The following is a 19650-nucleotide window of genomic DNA, read 5'->3' as shown; positions in this document are numbered from 1 at the left end:
ATATTGCTATTAATAGTTAAATATTATTTTCCCAGTTTTTATTATTGAAATAAACAATGAAGTTTTTTTGAAGAATCTATGTATAATAGATTCTATCTATCTGCTTATCAATATGCGCCAAGCATTTGGTACCATGGTTCAGTTTCTTTCATATTAGTTCTTCCTCTCTGAGTGTAGGAAAGCCAGAAGAAAGAAAATAAAAGCCAGAATGGCTTGGCATGCAAGAAGAGGAACTAAGAAGGGTCAGAAGGGTAGACGTTGGAGCTGCTGAACCTGGGTGCAGATGGCTCAGTTCCACCGACCCAGCTGAAGCAGGGTATTTGAAGTGGCATAGTAATTAGTCTCAAAAATTTACCCTCAGTGTGCCCTTCAAAGAAAAAGCTTGGGTTGAACCTTGGGGTGATTCATTTCTGATTTTTAGACCTCTGGTAGAATACAGCTGCAGATGAGAAATCTCAAGAGATCTGTTCTTTTCCCCCCTTGGAGAGCTAATACTGCCTATTTTCTGATTAATCAGTTTTGGTGAAAGGAACTTTTCTTTACATTTTATTTAAGTTATTACTTCTTTATGATTAAACCATTACTCTCAAAACCACAGGGTAAAATTATAATGAGGTCTCATTTTTCTGAACTTACTGAGATACAGTGTCTGCAGACAAATTTAAAGTTATCCTACATAGATTCTAAACTCTATTATTTTCTTCTAATGATGAAAATCAGGAAAATTATAATCAATTACAGAATTGAAATGCAGATAGTTGTCACTTCTTTCATTAAATATATGAAATATATTTTTCCATGACTTGTGGATGACTTCTGTAATGTATATAAGTTTGATTCAGATGAAATAAAGATTTGGATACTATTCCTTTAGAACAAAGTGAATATATAAACTTATATATGCCAGAAACTCCATTTTGTCAATCAAAAAGATCTTAAGTGTTTTCAAGGGAGATTGATTTAAACAAACAGCTACTTGTTGACACTTAAGATAAGCACTTTAGAAGAGTATAAGAGAGCGTAATGTTGTGTTCTGGCATGGGGCCAGAATGTTTTATTTTCTTACCAACATTTTATTTCCCTGAACTCTAAAAGAAGTGACAGGTTATTTTGTCTGTAATGGTGGTTATTTTCAACTTCAAAAACTTTTCTGTGATCTTAAAACCTTATAATTTGTTCACAGTTACAAGTTAATACAGGCACTGAGCAGCATCTGTATGTAATTTTAGCTGAGAGATATAGTGGGAACTTTCAGTCCCTCCAAACTTATTTCATTAGACATGCATTGTCTAGGACACCTTCGCTGCAAGCAGAGTACTGAGTTTGCTTCAGTCCGATCTGTTGTTGGAAATGTGGACACTCACGTGTCTTTTGGGGTCTTAGTGGCATGGTCTTGTTCTCTGTTATTTGGAGAAGATGGAAGGAGGACAGAAAGGAAGGAAACAAGAACTTGTTACGCCAGGCTCTGTAGCAGTGCTTTTCATATGCTGAGCCACTAAGGTCTGAAGGAAAATTCACCGCTCCTTTTCAGCTACTTTTTGCTGGGTGTTGCCATGATCTTCTCTCTTTGGATCTGCCCTTCTGGGACAGTGACTGGCCTCTTCCAGCTCCTCTCCTCTTTCAGGCATTTTCCAGCGGTATGACTGTGACTTTCCGAAGATGCAGGACTTAACACAAAGTAGTGTGAGGAGAGAAAAAAGAAGTGTTGTGGGCAAGGCTCTTCAAATCACACGGACACTGGTCCTGCCTTCATGTAAGAAATAAATCCCATGGATAGTCCTGTTGCGGTGAGGGTTAGACAATTTCAAAAAGGAAAATAAAAAGGAGTTTCTTAAAAAAAGAAGAGTTCATTTGATTTTTGTTTAAGTTTTGGTTATTTAACAAAAGGGAAGAAGTTAGGAGGCTCCCAACATTGTAGTATAGTTCAAGTTGGAGGCAGTCTATTATGTAGATGAACTTAGACTAAGTGTGGAAGAGAATTACATGCATTTTTCAAATGTATCTGCCTGGTTATATTCAGTCTTTATGTTTGCAATTGCGCCTAACTGCGAAGAAAAGTTATTAAAGCAAATCTTAACCGATGCATTATTAGACAAATGGACTAGGTAGAACTTTGAATGGGCTAACTTCTCTGTAGAAGTCTAAAGGTGCATCTTTATCACTTAAAAACAAAACCAGGGACTTGGCCCATTATTTTCCATGCAAGGTTCTTGCCGATTGGCAATAGAGACAGAGACTGGGGTGCTTTGTGGTGGCAGAAGAAGGCTGGCAGTGAAAAATATATAACAATGCCTCTGTTATCTGTTTCCAATTCTTGCAGCATAGAGCTGGAATCCAGAAAATTTGCCGCCTTGAATAATTCAACTTTCAAATTTGTTGGTGGTTCATGACAATTGTGATTTACTTTCCTTTGTTTGTTCTTTGCCTAGTTTCCATCTCTCATTACTTTTCCTCTGCCTTATTAAATTCTTTCATTTTAAGAATCAGAGTTGTGATCTCCTTTAGAAATTATTAAGCAAAACCAGGCAGAAACAGGGTGCACAAAGAAAGATATGAGAAAAATAAAAAGGAACTTCTAAAATAAGAAATCAGCCCCAAATTCACAAAGCTTTATGATTTTGTAATGCCTCTTTTACCCCATTCTAATGTTCTAAGAAAGCTCTCTTGCTCAGAATCTCCTTGGTAGATAATAAGCTTGACATGCTTTAAATCTTGATAAGTGGGACTCCAGAGTACTACAGAAACAATGCAGCTTCTAGCATAAGGACTAGGAAGCTAGTCTTCATTAGTGTCACACATGGCGCTAGGGTGGAAATAAACAGTCTAAAATAGGCAAGCCTGGCGAGGCTGGATCAGCTAAATGATGATAAACATTCACATGTGTCTTCTCAATATGTGTTCTATTATATATGTTTGTGTTTTCTTCTGATTTAAGAAAACAATTTTTGTTCAAACAGCATGAAAATGTTAATAAAGAAAATGCAAACTGGAAAATATAATTACTGCTTCTTAATAAAACTTTTATTTTTCTGCTTTCTCTCTGTTTCTGTCTCTGTCAGTCTGTCTGTCTGTCTGTCTGTCTGTCTCTCTCTCTCACCTTGTCTTTGCCTTCACTCTCTCCTCCTTCAAACTGGCTTTCTTCACCTGATGGTGAACATGGTGGGAGCAGCAGCTCCAGTGTTGTAAACATGATAGCTTCATGACTTTGAGAAAAGACAGGGTTTTTCTCTCCCTGCTTCTGTGTATAACACTTCTATGGAATAATGCTGATTAACCAAGTTTGAGACTTGTGCCAATCCCTGTTGCTGAAACAATGGGACTCTGTGAATGGCAAGCCTGGTTCATGTGCCTGTGACTAGCAGCCTCACTAGTATGAAAAAGTTAGAGCAGGAGAGGATCAGTTCCCCAAAAGAAGAGGTTGCATTTACTAAAGGAAGTGGGAAGGGGCATGTTTAGCAGAAAAAAATATCAAGTCTACTATGCAAAAAGTTGAGGGTGTAGTGAGAATTGCGAGATATGCTGTTCTGCAAGACTGGTAATGATATATTCTATGAAGATGACAACGTGTTCATTAGTTATAGGCATTTCTTAAGTGTCTACAACTGTAACCCTTGACGTGCAGTTTCTCCTGTGCTGGGATATAGGAGTAAGAATGGGCAAAAGTCAAATCCAAACCTCTTTTCCTGGCAGAGTTGTTTACATATGTTTTCTGTGACTTATAGTGTGTCTCCCTGCAGCCACAGAGGTGGTTTCTGTAATTCTGAATTAATTCCGTAATTCATCAGAGGCCCCTGCTGCTGACAGGTCACAGTCATGGCTGCCCAGTGATTACATTTCCTCCATGCTGTGCACACGCTGACCCCGCACACCTAGCTGCTGGGTATCTCCCTTCATTCATAGTGTCTGACCAAATCATGACCTGGCACTTGTCAACTTCCCTTTGATATTATGCACATATTCTCATGCTTGACAATACTTTCTTTTTTCCATCACTTTAATAGTGGGCCTAGGTAAGAAACAGTCTTCTTTTCTCCAATGAAATAACTCTTTACTAGCTCCCAAATAGCATCCTGTGCAGTTCCCTAGAGATAGAAAACTTTTATTAGGCTGATTTGCTTAAAATTCTTCACCTGAGGCATTTAAGCCCAATTTTTGGTAGCTGGTGTTGCTTACTGTTGATCCCCCAACCTCTGTATCTGGGACACTTGGACTAGTGTCCCAGGACTAAGTTCAAGTATCTCCACACTGATCACCTAGGTTCATGTCAAGACCTTACTTCTAACAGATCAGGAGACTTGCTTTATTGACCCTGACTTGTTCAAGGATCTCAGTCATTGGTGTTCCAAGAACAATCTTTGAGCTTGCATGCAACTAAAATCTTCCAAGTTTCTTTTTTTTTTTTTTTTTTTAATTCCTTGATACGTCAGAAATTTATAGTGTATGCAGATTTGGGGCTTTTGTCTTGCACCTTTTAGCTACATGACTAACTATAATATGAAACAGAATGAAATAAGATCAAAACCAAAAGAATACAGAAGAGGTCAGGGGAATACAGACAAAGGACTAACTGATTCCAACTGGGGGAATCAAGTAACAATTTTGAGAAGGGGTGATATTTGAGCTGAGCTTTGAAGGGTGGGTTGAATTTTGATTGGGGGTATGGAACATTTCAGATTAAAAGACTGGTATAAGGCAAAAAGTTGCGACATTCATAGTAGTTTGGGAAAATAAAAGTACACAGCTCTAAAAGATTGAGGGACCACAATATATTCTCAGAAATCCATTAAAGATTTCGCGTTCATAGTGGGCCTGAAATTTAGTTAAAATATTTATGTGTTGGAAAGTGAATACAGAAAAAGGATTATTGAATCCCATTCCTGTATACTGAAGAATTCAGCCTTAATTGGGAGGGAGTAGGTATTATGAAAGCGTCTGAGCAAAGTAATATTTTTTTAGAAAAATATTGACGGCAATGTAAATTTTGGATAAAAAGTTGCTAGATTGAGGATAAGGTGACCAGCTAACAAACTGCCACAGATTGAGAGTAAACCCATTTATTAACTTGCTTGAATTCAGTGAAAATGGATCAGGACATACTTTTGGAGGTCAGGAGAAAGGAAAGGGCTGCCCTTCTTTGACTGATACTGCTATTGCTATCTGGCTGCTGGTGCTTCCTGGAAGGCATATGCTCCAAAGCTGCTCTTCCTCTGTTGGAAGTTCTTTTGTAACTGCCTCTGAGACCCACCCCCATAAGTCTTAGGACCTCCATATTGTGCCATTCCCTGTCATGGGTGATACTCTCTCCGGCTTACCTTTCAGGGTAACCTTCAGCTTTTCAGGTTTATTTCCTAAATGTAGACACCATCCAGTCTTTTTCTGTTGGATCCCCTTACCCTATCTTAGGCAGGGGGTAGGCAGAGAACTCTTGTAGGCTAGAATTAGGCTTACTTCATTGATATTTGTTTGGTCCACCAGAACTCAGTCATTCAGGTTCTGCTAAACTCTGGAAATGAAAGCTGCCTTTTTCCATTACTGCCCTCTGTTCTCTACTCACCTAGCAGCCATACATCTACCTGAAGATTGCTTCAGGTAAGTTATCTAGATGCTCTGCCCTCCAAACTCCATAGATTCATTAGGGTCTGTCAAGGACTCATACTTGACTCTTGTATTAGCCCATGATGAGCCAAGGAGTTCGTGCAGATTAGGAAGCATCCAGTTAGGGAATGAGGTGCCAGTTGACTTTCCTTATGGGTAGGTCAAACCCACCAGTCTATCCAAAGATTCTCCCTTTCCTTCTATTACTAGGAATTCATTTTAGTAATTCCCCTAGAAGAAAATTCTCTCTAATGAATCACTAGCCTTATCTTCCATAGACTGATAAAGGTGATGGCTTCTGCAGCAGGTGGGAATCACTTAGTAAGTCCTGTGATGGTGTGCCCTTTAGATCATAGGCATGGTGCTTTTTATCTGTTGACCTCGGATCTGGGGCCTCAGCTGAAAATACAAGAAAACCAGAGAAGTCCTGTTTAATATATTTTTATATTCATAGGTGTGAATATGAATAGATAGGTTCTCAGTTGGAGTGTGGGCTGTGAAGCCAGAGAGCTGAGATCCATTTCAGAGTCTCCCGGCAGGAGCTCTCAGTACTTCATTTTTTTCAACTGTAAAATGGGAATGCTAATCATATTTATTTTCTGTGATATAAAGGAGTTAATTAATTAAAGAGCTTAGGTATTGCTTGATTATATTAATATCTAGCTACTATTACTTTTTTTATTTTCAGTATTTTCTCAAATTCCTTTTTTTTATCCAAATTCTTTTTATAGTGTTTTTCCTTATTGTTCCTCTTACGTTATGATATTGGGAAGTATTGAAGAGTATTAACACATAACTTCTCTCAAATATTTGAGTTCAAATTATACTCTCCACTTAAGTGATGAATTAAAATAAATCCATTTCAGTTTGGTCAAAAGAGATAAGATGTTAAGGGTGAATTTTCTTCATTGAGTCAATGAAATGGAGTTAGATAAAGTTTCAACTACTAGGAATTAATGTAACTGGGTTTATGTTTTTCAAGAATAGTCAAGAGATTACTGGGCTGGGGATGAACAGACCTGGGTTCAATTTATGGTTTGACAATTAACAGAGTGTGTGAATATAGACAACTCATTTTATTCCCTGGGCCTTAATTTCCACACTTGACAAAAGAAGGCATTTGACAAATGGATGGGAAGACAGTGTGGTAAAGAATGTGACCCTGTTCACAGAAAGAACTGGGTTCATAATAGCTCTGCACCTCAACAGATCTGTAATCACGAGCAAGTTATTTCACCTCAGGATCATTCCCTTATGTGCAAACGGGTATATTAATAATAGTAATACAGTCCCTTAGGGTTGTTGTGAAGCTTGAAGAATTCATCTAAGTAATTAGTCCAGAACAAGACATATAATAAGCATCTCAGAATGTTATTTAAATAATGAATAATAATTATTTTTTGGCTTTATTATTAAGTCCATTGACTATCTATTAAGGGAACGTCAGCCCTCCATCACTTGCCTACTGCCTCCTACTACTGTTCACCTGTTACATGAATAAAACACAATGATCTCCTTTTAGGAAGTGTACTTGGGTGTCTTTTGAATACACTTTCTCCTGAAAAAGTAACAAATTGAAAGTATATTTATGCCTTTCCACATGCAATTTGCCAATAGGTAACCTATCTTTCTTTTATTTTATACTGATTTTTTGTTCTGAACACAAGATGCCAGTGTTTTATTTTCACATCCATCCTCTTAGCATTGATTTCAATAAACATTTATCAATATTTAATATGTCTGCTGTGCACTTGGCCCTATTAGGTCCTTGAAATACAGGGTCAGAAAGACATGATCTCTGGCTTCATTAGACTTTCAGTTATATTATCTGGAAATATGAGAAATCTTGGGCGCCCTTTGGAAGCTTTAATATTTATGTATTTAAATTGGTCTTAAACGCTGGCAAAGCTATGCAATTTCCATTAAGTGGTATAATTTTAAGAATCCTTAAAAGGCCATTTTTTCTCAGTATATTTTCTACTGGAAAATATAGCCTAAATATGTGCCTAGAGCGACTATAAACTCTTTCCAGCTTCTGTGCCTTCTCAATATTTCTTGGCCATCCTAAATGTTTCCCCCACTACCTCCCTCTGTGTCCTCATTGGGACCAAAGGATCTTTCCAACTTTCTCAGTTTACACGAAACCTCTTACACCCTTCCCTGACCTTCATTTTTAGAAGGTAATTCAGTTGCTTACATCATAGAGAAAACAGAAGTCTGAAAGTGAATTCCCTTAAATTTCTACTATTACACCAACATATTTATTTAAATTGTAACCCACTCTTTTACCAGCTGGATATCTCTTTTATTCTCAGACCAATCCATCCTCACTTCCCAGGAGATCATCCTGCTCCCTTTTCTTCTTGCTGTCCTCAACTGCTCCCTCTCAACTGGCTCTGTCCCATCAGCGTTTGAATATGCTCAAGACAGTTTTGCCTTTAAAAAGTTTAGAAAACACAAGCCTTTTTCAACCATGTATCTCTCAGGAACCATTCTCTACATAATGAAGTTACTTGAAAGATGGGTCTCAGCTCATTGTCTACACCTTCTCATGCCCTGATCCACTTTCATCTTACCAATGGATCCACCAAGGTCATCAGCAATTTCCTTTCTAGAACTCCGATAGATATTTATTACTCCTTATTTTATTTAATATATCCCCGCTCCTTAGTAGACTGTACCTGTCCTTCTAGAAAATATTTGACTCTTAAATAATCTATTTTTATCTTCTATTTCAACATTCTGTCCTGATTCCTTAAGACAACATCTTGAAATGAACCAAACTAATCGTTTTTTTTTTTTTTCCATCCTAGCTGTGATGAACCAATCCCATAGAGGTGGGCATATCTATTCTTGATCCTCTACTAAAAAGAGAAAGAAAAGATATGGAGATTAGGATAGAGGAGAGAAACAGAGAAGGAGCAGGACAGGGAGAGAGAGAGAGAGAGAGAGAGAGAGAGAGAGAGAGAGAGAGAGAGAGAGAGAGAGAGAAACACAGAAACACAGAAACACAGATAAAGGATTTCTTCAAGATGCTGGGGTGGCACTGACCCATGTAGCTCAATTGGTTGGAGCATTGTCTTGTAGACCAAAAGGTCAAGGGTTTGATTCCAGGTCAGGGCACATACCCAGGTTTCAGATAGGTTTGATTCTGGTCAGGGCAGGAAGGAGAAGACAGCCATTTGAGGCCCCCAACTCTCTTTCTCTCCCCCCACCTCTTTCTCTCTCCCTCTCTCAAGGCAATGAAAGTGATGTCCTTGAGTGAGGATTTAAAAAAAAAAAGATGCTGGGATCAAGTTTTGAGAGAATGGCTGGTGGGGATTTGTGGTTACATAGCACTTAGGAACTACTCTGGAAAAAGTAAAATCCTGAGTATTATATTAAATCAAAAGAGAGGCACAGCGAGAGGGGATTTAAATAAGTTCACATGTGGGGTTTTGTAATAATAATTGCAGAATCATGCCTGCCAAGTCTCACTGATTAGTCATAGATGTGGTTTCCATGGTGATTTTATACATAGCTCAGGCTCCCAGCCCTGCTCCTCCTACATTCACTACATCTTACATGAAATGAATCAAAGCAAAAAATAAGAATAATTAATAAGTATTTCAGTGTTGTAAATTCTGGTCTGGATCCTGGAAAACCACTGCCAAAAATAGATAACAGCTTATCATTTCTTACTTTGTATTTATTGGAGTAAATGAGAATCTAGATGTTTTCCAATTTCCAAGTCCATATGGCACGAGCTTAGTGTGCATGTTAGAATTTTTGTTTCCTTCTGGAAGAATGGAGAAAAGATGATGTTAAGAGATGATAATATCTGGTCTATATTTCAGCGACATTTCCATTTTGGATAACACAACCTTTATCTGTTCTTAGCCTCATCTCAAAAGAAAGAAAAAGTTAGAATATCTAAGTTTTTAATTTGTATTTATCTAAAACCACCTGAGGGAAGAAAAACTATGTATAGAATTAATAGTCTTAATTTTTGGAAATGTGGTAAATGATATTGGAATAAAAAACCAAGATACAATTTTGCTCACTGCCGCAGTCTCCTGAGTGCAGACATTTACTTGTTTTTTTTTTTTTTGCAAACACATGACTAGAGTCTTATATTTAAGCCATTCAACCATCATCATGTTAGCCTGATAAATTTCCAGGTACCTCTCAAATTAGAACAGACTTGCATTATTAGCTCCTTTCATTGCTTCCAGAGTTTTATAATTTAAGCTACACAGGGAGAGAGCACTTTTTTCTTCTGCCCTTGGGATGATGCCATCCTTCCCTGCATTGACTCGCTAAAGGCTTCTTGCCTTGTTTTCACTCCATTCTGGTGCTATTCCACCTTATTTGGCATTCAGTCATGTCAATGGGGTAAACTTCAAGCCTGGATCTGCTGTTCTCTGATTTTTTGCCATTTCTTTTCCTGGAAAAGCTCTACTGATTAAATGCCAGTGTCCATTTTCAATTTAATACTTCCTTAAAAGAAAGTTCTAAATATAACATATCATTGTCTTAATACAGGATTTAAAAATCTTAGTGGTAATAATTATTTTGATCTGTTCTATACCTAATAGATTGCTAGAACTTTTTCTCATTGCCAAAATGAAATGCAGTCTATATTACTTACTAAATACTTTGTTTAGAAGGAAGCATTTTATTTATATGGGTCTTAGACCATAAACTATCAAGAATGTATAACCAAAAGACCAATTTTTAGGAGCAAGACACTTCAGTCCATTATATTTTATAGAAGTTCAGTATAAGATCATTTTAACAGAAATAATTGTATATTGTTTAGAAAAACTTACTTCCTTAGAGCAGTTGACCCTTCCAATTATATTTCACTTTTCATGGACTACTAACATTACTCTGTATAGAAAGTCAATTTATGTATTCAGTGTGAATTCAGTGTCCGAAAAATACCATCGAATAATTCTGTGATATTTGTGCAACCAACAGGTCATGGACCTTAATGTACAGTAGAGTATAAAAGGTCAAAAAGTTATAAATAAGGTGTAAAATTAGATTGGACCCATCAGAATTCTATATTTTCTTGGGTAAACTTAGCACTGCATGGTTTAAAAGAAAACCAATTGAGTATTCATGAATCCTTAAGAAATCAAGAGAAAGTTTTTAGATTTCCTTTTTATCTCTCCCTCTCTCAATCCCTCCCTCTCTCTTTCTCTTCCTCCCCTTTCTTCCTTTTCTAACGCATGAGTTAAACACAATGTATACAATGTAGTTAGCAATGTATTTTATTTAATATAAATTTGTTCTTTGGAAAAATATATATACCTCTTTCTTTTTTATTTTTAAAATAAAAATTAAATATATGATTATGTGACTGATAATGGCCATAGAAAATTTTCTTTTTTGCCAGAATTTTCCTGATTATTTTGGCTTGTGAGATTCTAGTTATGAACTCTGGTTATTGTGTCTGGAAATAAATATTTATCCTCAACATATTTAATAACCTGAACTTCTTTTAAACTTTTTCTATAGAGTAAAAGAATTAATGTTTTTTATATTAAGATATTTAAATTTAAAAACTGGTTATTATGGTATTAGACACATATACATAGAAAAATGATATATATTAAGACATAGAAATACATAAAAGTGCAAATGTATAAACTTTCACAAATTAAACCCATCTGTATGACTAGTACCCAAAGCAAGAAACAGAACGTTACCTGCATCTTAGGAGCCCATTCATCTTTACTCCAACCTCTATTCTACCCATCCCAAGGGTTATCCACTGTCTTCTAATGACATTAAGTAGTTCTGCCTACTTTTGTACACTGCATATAGAATTGAATAGTAGTATATACTCTTTGTTTTTAGGGAGTGTGGTCTGAGTCTTTTTCTAAAGAATATTTTTTGAGTCATTTACATTGTTCCATTCATATAGTGTAGGTTATATAGTCTCATTTTGTGTACAATTCCATTGTGTGTATATATACCACAATTTGTTTTCCTGTTTTACTATAGATTGGCTTTTGGGTAGTTTCTAGTTTTGGCTATTACAAAGTAGTGCAGCAGTGAACATTCTTGTACATGCCTCTTCTTGGAGTTATAGGTGTATTCTTGTGCGGGTGTACTCAGGAGTTACACACTTTGCATACGTTCAGCAGTTTCCAAAGCAATTGTAGTAATTTGTATCCCTACCAGCTATGTCTGAGAGCTCTTGCTGAACCACATCCTTGTTATTATTTGGTATTTTCCTTCATTCAAATTTATCCATTCTGTGGGTATCTAGTAGAATGAATAAATTTAAAATTGTGTTTTTTATTTGCATTTCCTTGATTACCAATAATGTTGACATGTTTCCTATGTTTATTGGCTATTTTGATATTTTCTTTTACCAAATGTATTTTTATGTTTTTTGACTATTTTTCTATTTGGTCGCTTGTCTTTTTCTTATTTAAAAGAGGTTCTTTTATTCTAATATATTCTCATTACAAATTTTTGTAAAGTAAATGTATTACAAATAATTTCTCCCATAATTTTTATTCACTTAATAGTATCTTGAGTAGTTCTTAATTTTACTATAATTCCATGTATCATTTTTATCCGTATATATTTAGAAATAAGTTCTTTGTAATATATATGAGCTGTATATAATTTCTTTCACATTCTTTATTTTTTAGTGGTATATTTTGATTATTATTAATTTTACTACAACCCACTTTTTCATCTTTGCTTGATACTGTTGTATCCTTTTAAAGAAAGTTGTTTACTCTAAGGTCATAAGTATGTTATCCTATGTTTTCTTTAAGTACTGTATTGCTTCATCTCTTGCTTTTAGATCTGCCATTCATCTGGAATTGATTGGGGTATGTTGTGATGTAGGTAACCACATTTTAATTTATTATTAAATTCTATTATTAAATTTTTATTTAATTGATTTGAAGATATATATTATTAAATGTTTATTTTGTATATGTTGTGTTAAGATAATTATTATATCATAATTAAATATTTGTCACTGAATCACCATTTAATTATTATTACCTAAGGAGTATATACTCATTGGAGAGAAAAGTGGAGAATAGATATTATTTATGATCTATTGTCCAAGAATATCATCAATGGCACTGTGGTATGTATATATCTATACACAGCTTTGGTTATTTGTTAGTTTTATTACTTTGTGATACTATTGTAAAAGTTATTATTTTTCTCAGTTATTGAAATTGTGGATAAGATGTCTAGTTCTTTCAATTGGAACCTCACCCTCATCACTCATGACAAAACACGAGACAAATATCTCAGGGATAATGAGTACTTTCTTATTTTAAGCATCATATAGTACAGGCTAACTTCTCAAGTAGATTTTTTTTTATTTTTTAATATATTTTATTGATTATGTTGTTACAGTAGTTCCATTTTTCCCCCTTTGCTCCCCTCTATCCAGTACCCCCTTCTTTCCAGCAATACCACCCCCCTTAGTTCATGTCCATGGGTCCTGCATATAAGTTCTTTGACTTCACACTTTCCTATACTATTATTAACATCCCCCTGTCTATTTTGTACCAACTGATTATGCTTCTTAGTCCCTGCACTATTTCCCCATTTCTCCCCCTCCCCCCTCCCAGCTGATAACCCTCCAAATGATCCCCATACCTATGATTCTGTTCCTATTCTGGTTTGCTTAGTTGGATTTTGTTTTTATTTTTTAGATTCAGTTGTTGATAGTTGTGAGTTTGTTGTCATTTTAGTGTTCAAAGTTTTGATCTTCTTTTTCTTAAGTCAGTCCCTTTGACATTTCATATAATAATGGCTTAGTGATGATGAACTCCTTTAGCTTCACCTTGTCTGGGAAGCACTTCATCTGCCCTTCCATTCCAAATGATAGCTTTGCTGGATAGAGCAATCTTAGTTGTAGGTTGCTTTTCATCACATTGAATACTGCTTGCCAGTCTCTTCCTGACTGCAAAGTGTCCTCTGAGAAATCAGCTGATAGTCCTATAGGCACTCCCTTGTAGGCAACCCTCCACCTCTCTCTTGCTGTCCCCAGGGCTCTGCCTTTATCTTTCACCTTTGGCATCTCAGTCATGATGCATCCTGGTGTGGTCCCCTCTGGGTGCAGCTCACCCAGGACCCTCTGTGCTTCCTGTACCTGTATGTCCATCTCCTTCGCAAAACCTGGGAAGTTTTCCTCATTCTTTTCAATTCTTGCTTCCTCATTCTGCACTGGTTGACTGTTTTTTTCTTCCTTATGTTCCAAATCATTGGTTTGAACTCTGGTTTCCTTCCCTTCACTATTGGTTTTGTGTGGATTTTCCTTTGTTTCACTTAGCATAGCCTTCACTTCTTCTCTTATGCATCTGCCATACTCAAGCATATTTGTCAAGCCTGTGAGCATCTTTATCACCAGTGTTTTGAATTCTGCATCTGTTAGGTTGTGTTTTGAATTCTGCATCTGTTAGGTTGTCTACCTTCTCATCTGTTAGGTTGTCTATCTCCTTGTCGCTTAGTTCTCCTACTGGAACCTTGATCCAGTCCCCCTTTTGGGCCATACTTCTCTGTCTCCTCATTCTGACAGGCTCCTGTGTTTGTTTGCCTCTGCATCCCAGGTAGAGCTGTCACTCCTGTTACATTGTAAGGGGCGGAGACTTAGGGATTCTCAAGTAGACTTCTGAGTTTCCCTTTTCCTGTGGCAAATTTTCCCATTAAAGTTAGTTAAACAAACTATGAAGGTCTATAGTTTATTTTCTCTTTCCCTTTCACTGTATCTTTATTAATTCCTTTATTCTACTTTCCTTTAAATTTCTCCCAATATTTGAATTATTTGCTAAACAAAATTTTTATTCTTTTCTAAAAAGTGATCTAAAATTTTATTATAGATTTCCTTATGAGTCTTGAATGTTACACAAAGACTTATACACAAGGTTTGTTTTCAAGGTACAACTATGTTATTAATTGTGTTATTTAGGTCTTTTATATTCTCACATATGTTCTTTCCCTTTTCCTCTCTCTTGAACTTATAGATATGAATTTAAATCTTCCACTACTAATCTTTTTCCTGCTTCTACTTATAATACAATTTATGCAACACAGAGGTGGGTGCTATGCTATGCAGTAATACATTTATAACTGCTATATATTGCTATAATTATTTTTCATTTTACTCTAAAATTGGCATTCTCTTCTGTTATTCAACATTTGTTTTAGCATTGTCTCTAAAGTTTTTCAAAAAAAATATTCTCTAAGGTCTTGAATATTCAAAACTGTTTGTGTATAGTCTAAACCTAAAGGACAGCATGGCCGGATACAATTCTAAGTCACATTTTTTTTTTATTGAGTATATAGGGTGAGGAAAATGTAGGTTTACAGTTGTAAGCATGTAAAACACAGAGTTTATTCTTGTATTATTTTTATTAATTATTGTATTATTTTCCATATGAACAACTGTAAACCCACTTTGGCCCCACTTTGTTTATATTAAGGAGGTTATTTCACTGTTTTCTGACATTGAATGTTATAATGGAATATGAATATAACATAATAATTTTATCCTTATAAATAATATTTATTTTGTCTGAGCCTAAAAATTCTTTATTTTGAAGCCCAATAGCATTACTAGGAAATATCTTGATGTTGATCATTCTTGGTCAGTTCTTTTGAGTCTTTCTAATATGTAGATTCAGGTCTTTTATTTCAACAAAAAACATATTGAATTATAACTTTACATTTGTTCTGTTAATTTGATTATTTTTCCTTATTGGCTATTTATTCCAAATATATGTATGTGAATCCTCCAGCTTGTCTATTTCATTTATTGTTTTCTCTCTAGCCCTTCCTCCCTTCCTCCCTCCCTCCCTCTCTCCCTCCCTTCCTTTCTCCCTTCCTTCCTTCCTTCCTTCCTTCCTTCCTTCCTTCCTTCCTTCCTTCCTTCCTTTCTTCCTTCTTTCCTTCCTTTTGTCTTTATTTTCATTTCAGTGTGGTCACTTCCTCCATTCTCCCACATTCCTAACTGTTTAATTCATATTTTCTAATCCTTCTCATGCTGTTTTCAATTTTGCTGAGGTGACTTTCTCTCCTCTATTTCTTCCTGAGTTCTACTAGATCATATTTTATTTCTTCCTATTGCCTTTCTATATCTTCCATGAGTTCTCATTTCTGCTCCAAGGTCTTACTTCAAAAGTAATCTCTCATTTTCTTTAATTAAAATTTTACCTACTCCATGGTAACAATTTGCTAGTGATTTTCTTCACCTGTATGTAAGTTATGATGCTCTTGTCCATATCTATTTCTTATAGTATAGTTGCATTCAGTGTATGCAGTCCTTTACTAAAAAACCTAAAGATCATCCTTGACTTAACTGATTTTTTCTGGACTAACTATTTGTTGGGGAAGACAGGTGAAGAGTAGCCTCCTAGCTGCTCTGTTTATCTGCTGTCATAGAGACAGATGCCTTCCTATAGCTCTGGCTCCTCTTTGTTATTATTTGCATAGCCCACTTCTTCTGCTTCTCTGGAAAAACACATCCAGGAGGACTTCTGCTAACAGACCCGCTCACGTCCTTAATCTCTGATGTTCCACACAAGGACTATAGCTTTCACAAAACATGTTTAGCTCTCACCATCAGAAAATTTTTTTCTGGTGTTAATGATATCTACACCTGTTGAGTCTTATTGCTCTTTTCTGAATATTTTCTTTAATTTTTTCACATGGCTGCTACCTCACTTGTATATGATAACTGTTACATGATCTGGGAATCATCATTTTCTTTTTTGCCTTTAAAAGAAAGCAATTTCCAGGAGAAGATGAACTATTCCAATGTATATAGCAATACATATCTTTTATGTTGATTTTCTTGTCACACTTGAATGATATGTAAATTTCAGTCTAAAAGTAGTACACATACATGTGAAGAAATTTCACAAGAATAGGAGAAGAACCAAACAAAATATTTAGAAGTAGCAGTTTCCCTGTCTCTTGAAGACCTAGGGATAGGGTCTGTCTTTATTAACCAGATTGGAAAACCTTCTGATGTGCAAGCTCTAGGTAAAGTACACAGAAGGGTCTTGCCTCAGTAGTGGGGAATAATTTTTCCTAGAGGGACAACTGCTTTACTCACACTTGATAAATCTTAAAAGCAAGACCAGAAAGGATCTGTTTCTAAGCAACCTAATTGCACCCCAGAGCAAAGATCAAGAAGATATATAAGAACACAAAAATAGTCAGCACCCCATAAGGCAAAATTTGCAATGCATTACACCCATTTAAAAACTAGCAGGGATTCAAAGAAGCAGGAAAACATGACCAGCACTAATGGGGGAAAATAAATCAATCAAAACTTACCAAGAAATGACCATATGTTAGAATGAACATTCAAAGAATTATTATTATTGTATTCCATAAGTTTTAAAAGTTAAGTAGAGACATATAAGATACAAATAAGACCCAAACTAAATAAAGTTCTAGAGATAAAATTATAATACATGAAATTAAAGCTACATTGAATAGAATTAATTGCAAATTAGGCATGACAGAAGAAAAATTGGTGAATTTAAAAACAGCAAAAAACATTACCCAAAATGAAACACAGAAACAAATAATTTAAAAAACAATTTCAGAGAATTGCAGGACAATTTCACGCAGCCTCAAAAGTACATATTTGGAATCCTTGAAGGAGAAGAGAGAGAGGTGAACTAAAATATACTTTTAAAAAATAGCCACAAATTTTGCAAATTTGATAAAAATAATAAACTCACAGTCCCAAAATACTCAATGAACTCCATACAGAAGAGATATTAGAAAAATCACGTCAAGGTCCACCATTAAAAAAAATTGCAAAACACTAATTATAAAGAGAAAAATCTTATAAACAGTTACAACAAGAGATACCTTATGTACAGAAGATAAGAATGACAAATTTTCTTTTTTGCTGGAGCCATGGAGAGTGCAGAAGAGAAGAAGAAGAAGGTTCTTGCTGTGCCAGAAACCCTTAAGAAAAAGCGAAGGAATTTTGTAGAGCTGAAGATCAAGCTCCTGAGAAAAAAGTTTGCACAAAAGATGCTTTGAAAGGCAAGAAGGAAGCTTATCAATGCAAAAGCTTAGCACTATCACAAGGAATATAGGCAGAATGTACAGAATTGAGATTTGAATGGCTAGGATGGCAAGAATAGCTGAGAACTTCCATGTGCCTGCAGAATCCAAATTGGCATTTGTCATCAGGATCAGAGGTATCAATGGTGTAAGCCCAAAGGTGGAAAGGTGCTGCAGCTTCTTTGCCTTCACCAGATCTTCAATAGCACCTTTGTTAAGCTCAACAGGGCTTTGATTAACATGCTGAGGATTGTGGAACCAAATATTGCCTGGGGGTACCCAAACCTGAAGTCAGTAAATGAATTGATCTAAGCAAAATCAACAAAAAACAAATTGCCTTGACAGATAATGCATTGATTGCTGGATATCCTGATAAATATGCCATCATCTGCATGGAGGATCTGATTCATGAGATTAATATTGTTGGAAAACTCTTCAAAGAAGTAAACAACTCCCTGGGGCCCTTCAACTTATCTTCTCCATGAGGTAGAATGAAGAGAAAGACCACCCATTTTGGAGAAGGTCGAGAGGCTGGAGAAGGTCGAGAGGCTGGTAATAGGGAAGACCAGATCAACAAGCAGGATGAAATATGGTATCTACCATGGTAAATTTTGTAATCTGGTCAGTTAATAAATAGTAACTGATTTAAAATTGAAAAAAAAAGACAACAATTTTTTTTTTTTTTGTTAGAAAGACTCAAGCAAGAGAAGAGTAGACTAAAACCTTTGAAGTACTAAAAGGGGAAAAAAATTCCTAAATCTAGAATTATATACCCAGGAAAAAAAGTTTCAAAAATAAAGGTCAAATATAGAATTTTAAAAACATGCAAAAGTTGAAAGAACTCATCATCACCACAGTTATATTACGAGAAATGTTAAAATAAGCCTTGAAAGCAGAAGAAAAGTGATAACTTGAAACAAAATAACAACAATGCAATATAGGATTTATAACATTCACCAAAATTAAATGTATGGTGACAACAGCACAAGGTTGGGAGAAAAGAAATTGAACTGTCATACTGTCACTTAAAGGTAGACAGAGATAAGTTAAAGAATTACACTACAAATTCTAGGGTAACCACCTAGATAACAAAAGAGTTATAATTAACAAAGGAGATTAAGTGAAATTATAAAACACATTCAGTTAATCCAAAATGAGGCAATAATGCTTTAAAATTGTTAACACAATGACCACAGTTCATTTAAATTACAAGGAAGAATAATTTCTCTGACCTGCTACAATATATAAAGGGTTTTTACTAAATAACTGGCCATTGTAATTAAGAATGGAGCATCATCTATGAAGTCTCCTGCCAAACCCACTTCTCTGCATTTACTGTTTCCCAGTTCTTTCCCACCTACATAACAAGCATTATAATTAACACAGGAGATTAAGTGGAATTATAAAACACATTCAGTTAATCCAAAAGAAGGCAGAAAAGGAACAAACATAATAAATACAAAAAATTATAAAACAAATAGCAAGATAATAGACTTGAATATAAACATATTATTATATTAAATATAAATGGTATAGATATCCTAATTAAAAGACAGAGATGGTAAAATTGGCTGGTAATTTGCCTAATTCTCTTTGGTTATATACATTTCAATATTAGTACTTATTTATCCAATATTGGTACTTATTGAATAGTTAATTTATTTCTGTTCAATGAAGACACAGCATTTGGTGCTGGGGATACTGCCTCAAACAGGCTGTCTATAGCTTCTCCTTACATGATCCTTACAATCTGGTGTTGAAAGCAGATAAGCAAATAAAAAATTAGAACAGAATTATTGGGCAGAGGAATTTGATTCTTCCTTACATACCCGGAAATAATAATGCTTTAAAAATCGTTCACACAATGACCACAGCTTATTTAAATTACAATGAAGAATAATTTCTCACACCTGCTACAATATATAAAGGGTTTTTACTAAATAATTGGCCATTTTAAGTAAGAATGGAGCAGCATCTATGAGGTCTCCTGCCAAA

General features: G+C 35.3%; 1 pseudogene; it reads left to right on the top strand.

Annotated features, from left to right (window-relative positions):
• Positions 1-17502: 17502 nt before the first annotated feature.
• Positions 17503-18263, top strand: LOC150011624 (large ribosomal subunit protein uL30 pseudogene; annotated as a pseudogene).
• The last annotated feature ends 1387 nt before the right edge of the window (positions 18264-19650 follow it).

This window comes from Furipterus horrens, unplaced genomic scaffold, assembly GCF_987537825.1.
Source record: "Furipterus horrens unplaced genomic scaffold, mFurHor1.1.pri manual_scaffold_4, whole genome shotgun sequence".
Taxonomy (NCBI): domain Eukaryota; kingdom Metazoa; phylum Chordata; class Mammalia; order Chiroptera; family Furipteridae; genus Furipterus; species Furipterus horrens.
This window is presented reverse-complemented; position numbering and strand designations above follow the sequence as displayed.